Here is a 9,785-nt window from a genome sequence, read left to right on the forward strand (position 1 = left end):
CTTAAAAGTAGTATGTCTTTGTGAGTTATATCAACTGGCCTGAACTGATATCTTGTTTACAACCCTCTTGGGTAGTAATTCTGTCCTAATTATATGCTGTTCTCCCACCCGTAACTTCTGTTACTGCTGATGATGGAGTTAGAATCTGTGGACAATTTTTTTAATCTGTAAAAAATATTTAATGGTTATAGATAAAAATAATTGAAGCTGTCAGTGGCTGAGATATTTCAAATGGAGTCAAGAGGTCACTCTGTTGGACATTCTTACACACTACATAGGTAACACTTCTTAGGTTTTAATGTATTGGAATAGCTACAAGTAAATACCTGAAAGTATGAAACTCCAACCCAGTAGCCTTGACTCTTGAAGACTATTGTATAACAATGTCGCTTATGTGGGGTGACAGTGTGATTGTGAAAACCTTGTAGATCACACTCCCTTCATCCAGAGTATGGATTGATGAGAAGAAAAATGGGTGCAAAAACTAAATGAAAAATAGGGTGGGATGGGGGGGAGATGATTTGGGTGTTCTTTTTTTTTTTTTTTTTTTTTTTTTCCTGAAAATCCAGTTCATTTCCATGTTGTGGACAGATCCAGTCAGTGTGATCAGTTTTTCTGCATGTGTCATTTATCAAAATAAGTTTTCCCACAAGACTCTTTTCCATCGACTTTGAAAATCCTGGTCTGACAACATACCCAAATAAAGCTCTCGAAAATCAACTTTTAAATTTGGAAGAAAGTGTGGCAAGTCTTTCCTGTAACATTACTGCACTACAGATGGCTAAAGAGCAATTTATGTTTTAAAGGTGACTAGTACAACAGTTGAGATCAGGAAATTAATGTGATAGTGCATTGTGCTCCAGTTTTAGCCAACATGCTACATTGTCCTTTTGGGAGAGGGATAGGGCACACAAAGTGGACTTGAGGATTTCCAGTGTACGAAAAAGGTATGACTGCAAGCAAAACAGTGTAAGCTGCCTTTTTTCTTAAGACCTGGACATTTTAAGACAAAGCTTTGCAAAACATTACACAATTTTTATTATTAAATGAGAAAATCTCATTTGTTACATTGTCACATTGCTAGTCAGAGAAATGCTGCAGTGATGAAGAAAGTCAATGTTGGATCAACCAAAGTCCTCATTTCTACAACATTCATTTACAAAGAAATAATGTTCAACACAGCCCAACACAACATTCTTGGTTTTCTTCATATTGAAGTCCCCCCCAAAAAAATCATCTTCTAATTGGGTATTTTACTACATAAATTATAGTTCTTCATTTTTACAGTGCACCCCGAAACTGTATGAGAGATGTATCACACTAAATTTTCTAAAGCTGTTAGGAAATCCTTCACACATCATCATCATCTGATGTGTCACTGCTACTTGTCTCTGTGTCATCATTCTCAATAGTAGGTTTGAAAGTGCTGTTTTTTCAGGGTCCAAATTTGAAGTCACAGATCAGGCCATTTTTCAAAATACCATTTTTTCTCAGACCATTCTTCTGTAACTGTTCACTAATGACTTGGAATTCTCTCATTTCCTCCTCAGTTAAGGGAGCACGTTTCATCACTTTCACTGTCTTCCTGCCAGCCCATCTCTTTTAACAACCTGTGTTCTGCCTCAAGTGAACTTGAAAGAACATCAGTTTGTGGAAATGTTGAAGACTGAATGATCTGTTGGGAAATCACCGAAGCATTGCCATTCTCTTGTGGAATTTCACTTTCATCAGTTTTGGTTTATATCCCTCTCTTGATGAGTACTGTTGCTGTTATGCAAATTAAATGAGTGGTCATCCTTCTCTGAGCCAGCATGACTTTCATCTTCTTGTTCCTCTTCTACTCTCTCCCTTTTTAATGCTTTCAAAAATTCACTCTTCTTATCAGTGTGCATTCGTGTAAGTTTGGTTAGATGAGGCTGCTGATTACGTTTGTCAACAAATGAAGAGGAATTTGAGCGGTTACACTCTTTTACTGAATTTGCTGATGAACTAAAATTCTTGGCAGTTGATTTGAAAGCATTAAAGTTGCCAACACCATATGTAGACTCATGAGGGAAAGAAGTCCCAACTTTATTTTCTTTAGTTTGGCTTTTCCATTTTGTAGGTTTTGTAGGTGGAGCAGCAGGGTTAGGGACTAAGCCTTTATAGACACTTGGACCAGTCCCATTCTTAACTGGCTGTGACTGAAGATTTCCTACTACTGGGAATCCAGATAGCTATAAGTCTTTTGTATTACCTTGCTTAATGACCAGCATTCTTGGAGCTCTAGGTTTAGGATTTGGAGGATATTCTAAGAGAGGAGCTTAGGAGATTTTTTTGGTTGGGTATGTGTGTGTCTGGGCTTGTAGGCCCCATACACCTGCAGCTAAAGATTTATTCTGATTTGGTTCTCTCTCATATTCACGATTTAAAGATGGCTGTAAGAAGTGTGATTCCTGTAGAAAATAAGCTGTACTGATAAAATCTCATTAGAGAGCTCTGATGCTAAAACAGTCCTTGCAGAAACCTTGCTTGTATTAAAAATTATAAGAAACTTACAAAATCCTTAGCCTCAAACTGTTTGCATTCTCTCTTGTCCTCTTTCCTCCCAGTTTCATTGTAAGGTACGCTGTTTTCATGCAGTCCTTGGCTTTTTCCAGAATGGAAAATACTGCTACGAGAACGGGAACTTCCACCATGGTATCCCCCTCAATGATTTATGTTTTCAGTACCATTTCTTCCATGCATATGCCATCCACTTTTTCTTTCCTTCCAAAGTTTCCTCTGTTAGGACGCCCAATACCAGAATCAAAGCTATCTGAAGAGTTATGGCGCCGACGATTCACATCATAACGATTTTCTGTCCATGAAAAGTTTTCAGGATGCTTTTCAAAATTCATTGATGACTTTGTTGATGATGGTGGAGTAGGAAAATTAAGCCAGGCTGGAGCAAAGTCATGCTGCGCCATTTAGGTCCAGTCTCTCCGACTCAGTGAAACAAGGCTTCAGCACCTCATGGCAAGTCCAAATTCCAACAGGACTGCACAGGGAGGTGTTAGTTCTTTTCCTGTAATCTTTATGTTTTCCAGTTTGTTTTTTTATTTTGTATTCCTTTGAAATAATATCCAAGTTCTTTGAAGATGCTTAACCTAAGACTATTTGACATAGGGTTACTTCAAGCCAGCTACCCATACTTCTGTTTTAAAGTTTTCATATGGCTATCTCCAGAATTAGCCAAGTTCCTTGAATTTAAGATTTATAAGTCTACTGAAGCCTGTCTTCTTTATTATTCCATGTACTTGTGACTGTTGTACTTATCCAGATGAAATATCCAGTTTATGAGCCAAAAAGCAAAAACAAAAAGAAAATTTCACATCTGAAAGGCATCCCTAAACATCAGCATGTACAGGAAAACACACAGGTGTCTCAATACTACCGTGCTGCTGGGAAACGGCAACATTTTAAATTTCCACGTAAATAAAAGATAAAAGGAAAAAAACTCCATACTCTTTCAAGGTCTTCATTTAACAAAGCTGTCCCATTGTGATATGAAAGGGGTTGAGATACAAAATTCCTAAAACTTGTAGTAAATGTAAAAAAACCTGCATGAACCTTTGGGAATATTTAAGCAGTAATATGAAACTGCAGAAACTACTCAATACACAGATCAAACATATCTTACAGTTTTGGGTGAAGAACAACAGGGGTGGGGAATGTGTGAAAATTCAACCAGCTGAAATACTTTAACCAGTTATATAATCTGTTTTGAACCAAAATACTGAAGAAATGCATGAGTCTCTCTTTAAATAGCTTGTTGAACTGTTTACTATTATTGATTCACTTCAGAGATGATCCTTGACAATTTTAATAAACTTCTGGGGCAAAATTATCCAAAATCATCGTAATTCCAGAATGGCCACTTCGACCATCCAGGGCCTTTAACAAAACCTAGAAGATGATCTTCGTATCTGAGTAATTCGATCACCTTCTGCCCCACCAGAGGTGCCCCGGGCCTGGGGGTGCCGCTGAGCTCGATCCGGGGAGGAGGTTTTCGGTACTTTGAATTATCCCCTTTTGCCGCTTTTCCCTCCCTCACAAGCAGCCTCAGTCCTAAAATGGCGCCGACCCAATCCGCAGTGTTCTGGTGGGTGTTCTTTTTTATTTTTATTTTTTGTTCTTATTCCGATACTTTCTGATGTAAGGAAAATGTTCAAAAATAGATTGGTGTGATGAAGGCACAACTATGTGATGGTACTGTGAGCAATTGATTGTGCACCATGCATGATTGTATGGTATGTGAATATATCTCAATAAAACTGAATTAAAAAAATAATTGAACTTGATTAGACATTAGCTAAAAATAAAGTTCTTTATATCATGACTTTTCCAATTAAAAATGACAACATTTAATATTTTATATTGAGGTAAGTGATAATCCTAAGTAGGAAACTCAAGAAATCAGAAGCATTTGGTTAATTTGTGAAGCACAGGGAAAAGATTTGCTGTTTTTTTGGCAGATCCTGAGGTTGGCTCCTTCTAATGACACAGCACAATAAATAGGCCCATGTTAAAAATGCCTTGACTAAATGCCTTGACTAATTATTAACAGGGCCCGTAGCCTTCAAGGCCTGGCTAAAGAGTCAGCACAGGGTTCTTTCTCCTCACTTGGGGCCTTTTCAGGAGCTGCCCCCACACCCACCACCATTGTTCTTGATTTTTGGGGGTTCTTCCAGCAGGAATGCCAGCACTTGGAGCCGGACAGACCTGAATTTAAAACCCATTTCTGCCACACACGAGCCACGTGGGCTTGAGCTGTGAAGCTGTTTCACCTCCCTGGTCTTGAGTTTCCTCACCTGTAAAGCAGGGGATGATAGCAGTACCTTCCGGACAGAATTACAGTGAGCAGTAAATGAGATTACGTGTGTGAGGTGCTTGGCACGGGGCCTGGGGCCTGGAGCACAATCCCTGAGTGGTGGGCTCTCACCAGCACCCCGTCGTCAGGGCCCTCTGGTGAATCCTGCCACGGAACCACGTAGAGGCACAGGTGGCCTTTTGATGTGTGCATCCAGAAGCTTGGGGTTGTGTGTAGACCGGATCGCTTGATTAAGAAACCATTTTAGCAAAGGTTTTAAGCCATGTTCCTAACATCAGTCTCTCACTGTGAACATCTGGGAAGGACCACGATAGGATGTAGTAATCATTTTTTGTCAAAGGTAAGGTCTGTTGTTGTGTTTTTTTCCATCTGGCTACTTGAACAGTGAAAGACTGAATTGTTGCTTGGCCTCCAATATTTTGCAGTTCAAATGCCTTCAGTTTTCCTCTATGGTTAATTTGTTGGTGTTCTTGTTTGTGAGCTTTTTTTTTCCCACCAATATTTTACTACTATTTTTGACCGAGAAAGGGGAGGGTAGGAAACCATTTTTCTAAAAACTGTTTGGTAAGCATTATTCTAATCGTTCTTAGTTGGGCATAATTTAGGAGGTTAGTAAACTGTGCTTGCACCATAAATTCTAAATCCTGGATTAAACTGCATAAAAAACAAAAGTTAAAATTTTTTTACCATGCCACTTGTTGATTAGTTAATGCAGTACTTGAGCCCCGATACTTGAGAATGATCTGAATTGTTCCTTAGAGTGTGACTTTCAGATTGAAAATCTGAGCTTAGATGCCTTACTTGTAAAATGGGAATAACACCTGTTTTTCTTAGTACCTATGGTTTGGGGAGGATCACATGAGTTAATGTATATAAAAGTATTTTTAATATGTAAATTGTTATACAGGTTTAAGGATATTCTTATTCTTATCGTTGTTATTTAACCTAAATGCCCTTCTTCGTTCCTTCCTTTTTCTTTCGACTGCACCCTTCCTTATTCTTGCTCCTAGTATAGCTAAAAAAACAGCCCTTTTACTTGACCTTAACATTTTTTTTACAAGACTCAGTTCATGATGAGGATTTGCTTTCATGTTACCGTGCTTTTAGATAATGTGCTACTGTAAGTATATGGCCTTAATTATGGGGCTCTCTTTCCATTTCTTATAGTTTTGAAAGCCTCTGCAACCATGTGATTTCTTTAGATGCTTTCTTTTATTTCATTTTAGAGCTATTTGTTCCACCTTTCTTGGATCGCCTTCCCTATTAGAGAAAGTTTATACTAACTTTAAAAAACATTGTTTTCCTGACGTTTGGGATACATGTCTGTCACCGTTAAGAGAGCATAGTCACTTTCTTCCAAAGCTCCTAAAAATCCTGCACCAATACTTTTTGATTAATGATCACAATGGTGTCTGGAGTAATAGATTTTTATTTCCTCTTAGCAGAGTAATGGAAAGGAAAATACTGATAGAGAAGAAACCTAGAAGAAAGCATCAGCTTTGGGTGACTGCTTATCTAGTGAGGCGGAGGAGTCAATGATAATTCTAAGGTTTTGGTGTGATTGAGCCAAGAGAAAGGCGGGGTCCTCAGCAGGAACAGGGATTCTGAGAGGAGGAGCTTCGCTGTGGTGCTGGTGGGAGAGTGGTGATACAGTGATGATTTCTGTTTTAGATTGTGCTAGCGAGGTTTCCTGATGAGAAGAGACTTGGGATTAGAGGAACGTATTTGGGTATCATTACACATAGGTGCTGCTTTAAGCAGTGAGTGTGAATGATACAGAAAAAATGGAAAATGGAAGAGGGTTGAGGGTTGAAGTAATGCTCACATTCAGGTAGCAAGAAGGAGGGAACAGTTTGCGTAGAAGTCAGAAAAAGCATACTTCGGGAGGTAAGAAGAGAGAAACAGGCTAGTTCGTTATAGAAAACGGGGAGCCCATGTTTAAAATGTTTACAGGCCTATGTATTCTAAAAACAAGTAGAGTTACACCCTCTAACTGTTGGTCAGTTCAGCTGTCTAGAGTCTAGTTAAAAGCTGAACATTAATGAAAAAGTTCTCTGAGCAGCTTTCATTTGGTGGGAAAGGCCAGGGGACTGTCGTTCAGATGTCAGTTCTTAATACCTAATAAAGTGGGTTGTTTATATATAGTCCTAGTGAAGTTCCTTGTTTACAGTGGAATAGGGCTAGCAATTAGAAGAGAGTAGGGGTTTTCAGAGGCAGACACACTCAGAGCAACAAAAACTGGCAATCCACAGTGAAGCCTGTGTTCAAATGCTACCTTCTCATGGGGCCTTCTCTGACTGCTCATTTAAATTGCAACCCCATCCACCCTGGCACTCCCTGTCTCCCGTTTCCACTTTATTTTACCCATAATACTTATCATGGTATCACCATCCTTTTATTGACTGATTGCCTCTCATCAATTAGAATGTAATTTCCATGGGGACCTAGGTTTTGGTGTTTTTTTCCCCTCTGTTTATCCCCAGGGTCTAGAACAGCACCTCTCAGACAGAAGAAGGCACAATACCTATTTGTTGAATAAATAAATGTAAGAAAGAGACAATTGAATGTCAGGCATAAGACCTGGAAAAGTGTGGGCATGTGGGATCATTCAGTTTTGTAATAAGCACTTCTATCTGTCTCAGTGCCTCTGAGGGCAGATAATAGAGTCCCCTTCTTAGCATTGGTGGCCTACTGAGTGATGAATGAAAGGTTAAATCGTGCTCAGGATATTCTACTTCTGAAGGCATGAAAGTGACATTTCAGAAAGGGTTCCATCAAATAAATGAAACTTTAGAAGTGTTGGTGTTCTAGAGGGACCCTTGTTGGGAAAATAACTCCCCCCATGAAGGGAGGCCTGTGGGGCAGGTCAGTGGAGCGCTGCTGCTCCCTCATGTGCCAACAAGGTCAAGGAAGACCCAGGGACCCGCCTTGCCAGTGCTGCTGCTGCAACACAGCTGCTTGCCGTGAACAGGGACTGTCACCTACCCTATCACACAGTACAGAGCATCTCTGACAAGGGCGTGTTCAATATCATCATGGGGTAACTGAAGCGCCAGTTGCACAATGGGGAGTATGACATGTTCAAGTTCACCCCGATCTTCCAGAGCAAATTCATCCAGATCAGGAAAAGGGGAGAGGTGGTCAACATGAACAACCACATCCCAATGCTGACGGTGGACATTGCATGCAGCAGCCCCATACTCCCCCTCCCCGACAGCATGCTCCTGGCCAGACCAGCCACCACCTGCAAGGAGCATGCGGCCCGGGGAACCAGGGGGTGAGGCCGCAAGGCTAGCAAGGCTTTAGAGCTCACCAGGCTCCTGCCCTTGAAGTTTGTGAGGATGCCCATCCACAATTAGGAGAAACAGCAGCTGCACCTGAAGTTTGCCACAGGCCTTTCTTGCGACCTGCAGCTCTGTCCCCCTCTAGAGGCCTGGGAAGACTTCTTTACTTACTGGGAAAAGCTACGTTATCTCCTGCTACCACCAGTGGACAGTAACAGCAGTACCCACGCCGTTCCCTCTGGGGACATGATATGCATGCCCTTGAGGACAGGAGGAGCACAGCAAGTGTGGATTTCCATGGAAAGTGGGACCAGGACCAAGTCAGCATCAGGAGCGTCCACATGGTGTCTAAGGAGTCTGTGGCCTCCTCGGCTGCTTTCACTAAGGGGGAAGGGGATCAAATACCCCCCACCCTGGGAACCCACAAGCATGCCTGACGTGTCACACCCAAACCTGCGCAGCCTGCCAAAGGGGCCGCGTCTGGGGCAATAGTAGGCGTGGCAGCAAAGGGTGCCTCAGCAGGCACTGTGAGCATGACAGCATCTAAGTCTGCAGATTCTGAACATAACAACATGGCAATAGCAGGAGCAGCCACCAAGGGCCCAGAAGGAAGCAGAAGCAGCGAGGCCATCGCGGGTGTCACCAGGGTTCCCTAAAGGAGCATTAAGGTTGCCGTGGCAGGTGCCGTAAGGAAGACCTCAGAGCATACATCCAGTGCAGTGGTTTCTACTACTCTCTCTCCAGAAAGCAGCGTGACTGTTGCAATTGCAGGAGCAACATCTGCCAGCAAGATCGTGTTAGAAACAGCTCAAGACTCAGCAGCGGGACTTCCTGCCCCCGCCTTGGTGAGGGAAGGCCACAAGGCTGGACAGGAGGCAAGCCAGCGAGTCTCCCAGATGAATGCAGAAGCCCAGAAGCCAAGAAGGAAAAGGCGGGGACAAAGGGATAAGGACAGAGCCCTAGGGAGGAAGAGTTCCCACCCACCCATCTTGTGAAAGTCACAAGACTAAGGCACCCGAGATGGGCCAAAAATCATTGGGCTGGTTGTTGGCCAGTCACGGATCCACTGAAGTGGATAAAAAGGAAAAAAGCTGTGGCAGCCCAGGGGGCATCAGGTGCAAACTTCCTCTCAGAAAAGCAGCAGCCACATGCCCAGCACAAAGTAGTCTAGGATATCTTGGAAATCAGGGAGGAGCCTCTCCACAGGTAGTTCGGGCTCTATCAGCAAGAGACTCAGAAGGATCAGCTCCTTCTTGACAAATGTGAAAGCCAGCCTTACAACAAAACCAGCAGCCTTGCCTGGCAGTAGAGAAGCGGCCATGTCTAAGACGGTGGAGGGGAGCAGCATGGAGGTCATCCTGGAGGCAGCAGAGTGCGACCGAGCGGTCACTGTCGGTGCCGTGACAGCTGAGACTGTGGAGTCAGTGACGTGTGAAGCCCATGAGATAGCCAGCGCCGAAAGCTGCAAAGAGGACCAGGGCTCAGGAGTATCCCCAGAAAGCCCGTTCCAAGTCTGCCTTAATGCAATTTAAATAATCATATTGTTTCAGAATGGCATGCTGTGCTCTGTTTGAATTTCCATGTCTGCTGCATCCTAGTAGCGACTTCACAGTGGATTCTGATGTCAGCTGGGCTGCAGTCTCACTGCA

The 9,785-nt window shown here is 42.4% G+C and overlaps 2 pseudogenes; one reads left to right on the forward strand and one right to left on the reverse strand.

Annotated features, from left to right (window-relative positions):
- Positions 1 to 1,020: 1,020 nt before the first annotated feature.
- LOC119526240 lies at positions 1,021 to 3,297 on the reverse strand (annotated as a pseudogene).
- A 797-nt stretch (positions 3,298 to 4,094) lies between these two features.
- On the forward strand, positions 4,095 to 8,792 carry LOC119512041 (annotated as a pseudogene).
- The last annotated feature ends 993 nt before the right edge of the window (positions 8,793 to 9,785 follow it).

This window comes from Choloepus didactylus, chromosome 2, assembly GCF_015220235.1.
Source record: "Choloepus didactylus isolate mChoDid1 chromosome 2, mChoDid1.pri, whole genome shotgun sequence".
Classification (NCBI taxonomy): Eukaryota; Metazoa; Chordata; class Mammalia; order Pilosa; family Megalonychidae; genus Choloepus; species Choloepus didactylus.